We start from the raw sequence: 1,894 nt of genomic DNA on the forward strand, positions 1-1,894 counted from the left end.
CCTCGACTCAAGTACATTTGAGCAGTGGAGTCGTTACTACTGGGCCCATCATTTGGGGACCGTTTGTTTGTGAAGGCTCAATAGGTATTAGAAGGATTAGTTGGATTCTCCTTGAGCCAGATTACGAAGGCATCTTTGCCACACTCGTGTGCCTCCGCTTCTGAAATCTAGGTGGCTTCCTTGAGGGGACACTCTGCCACTTGGTGAGATACTCAGGGTATCCTTTTTGTTCCTAGAGTCAGAGGTATGGTTCTACTTCGAAGGGGCTGTTGGAATGGACCATTGGTACGTGCTGCCCCCATTCATTCTCGGGGTAGAACTTGCGCAGAAGTCGAGCATGAAAAGCATTATGAACACAAATATTTTCTGGCAGACCAAGTTTGTAGGTGACTTTGTTCAGCACTTGAGTGTCACAGTAGGGTCCATAGTAGCGATGGTTGAACTTGGGGCTCATTGGCAGTGACATATTCTTAGAAATGATAAGGACCATGACCAGGACCATGTTGCCTTTAGTGAAGAGTACGACCTTTCTCTTTTTGTTGGATTGCTCTATCATGGTGATTTTGCTTTGTTTGAGGCTGTGCTGGCCTGTACATTCCGATCTATCCATTTCTTCAAGAATTCCTTTGTATCTTGATCTTCAGCTTTGGCTGCTCTCAATGTTAAGGCAAGGGGTGTGATGACTTCTTTTCTTGTGGCCAATTCAAAGGGGGTGTAACCTGTGGCGGGGTGAATGGAGATGTTGTAGTGAAAATCCATCACATCAAGGTATTGGGCCCAATCCTTTTGGTCCACCTGATCGTAACTCCTAAGATAATCTTCAATGCCTTGGTTGACTCTTTCTGTTTGCCCATTTGTCTCAGCATGGAAGGATGATGAGAATCGCAACTGTGTTTCCAGGGTCTTGAAGAGTTTCTTCCACATGTGACTCATGAATCTCCCGTCTCTATCTAATAATATGGCTAAGGGTAGGCCATGTAGCTTGAATACATGTGTAAAAGAAGAGGCGGGCTACCTCTTCTACATTCAGTGGGGGTTTGGTAGGGATTGAGTGGGCTTGCTTGGAGAAGTAGTCCACCACTACAAAAATGGTGGTGTATCCATGGGATTCACGGACCTACACAATGAAATCCATGCTAATTACATCCCATGGGTGGCTAGGTACTAGCATAAGTTGAAGCAAGCCGGATGGCTTAGAGCATGGTGCCTTGACAAGTTGGCAAGTAGGACATGTCTTGATGTAATCAATCACTTCTTCTTTCATGTTGGGCCAAAAGAACTGCTTCCTAAGGGCCTCCAGTGTCTTGCTTTGTCCCTTGTGTCCTCGTAGTTTTCCATCATGTATTTCATGTAATATGAGTTTCTTCAGCTCCACATTGTTGGGGATATAAAATCTCTTTCCTACAAACAGAATTCCCTTCTTGAGGGTGTACATTCCATGTGATGTCTTGTCAGCTTCCACATCTTGTATAATTTTTTGCATGTCTTGGTCTTCTTCCAAGGCTTCCTTCACTAATTCCATGAAGTTGCTATTGACCACACTAACGGCTTTCGAGTCGGCCTTCTAACTCAAGGCGCCTGCTATCTTGTTGGTGGAGCCGGCAGGCGTGTGTTTTATCTCCAAGTCAAATTTAGCTAGGAAGTCTAACCAACGCACTTGCTTGACCAATAGCTTGGGTTGGGATTGGAAGTATTTGAGGGAGATGTTGTCGGTGAAGATTCTATGTGTTTATCTTGAACATAATACTTCCATTTTTTGAGGTAGTGGATGAATGCGAGCATTTCCTTCTCATGTGCTCCACCTTGTTTTGACATTTATGAAGTTCTTGGATTCATAAGCTATGGGGTGGCTTTCTTGCACCAGTACGCCCCCAATGCCATAGTTTGATGCATA

This window comes from Lygodium microphyllum, chromosome 30, assembly GCF_053477565.2.
Source record: "Lygodium microphyllum isolate KBCC chromosome 30, Lygodium_microphyllum_v1.1.10, whole genome shotgun sequence".
Lineage (NCBI taxonomy): Eukaryota > Viridiplantae > Streptophyta > Polypodiopsida > Schizaeales > Lygodiaceae > Lygodium > Lygodium microphyllum.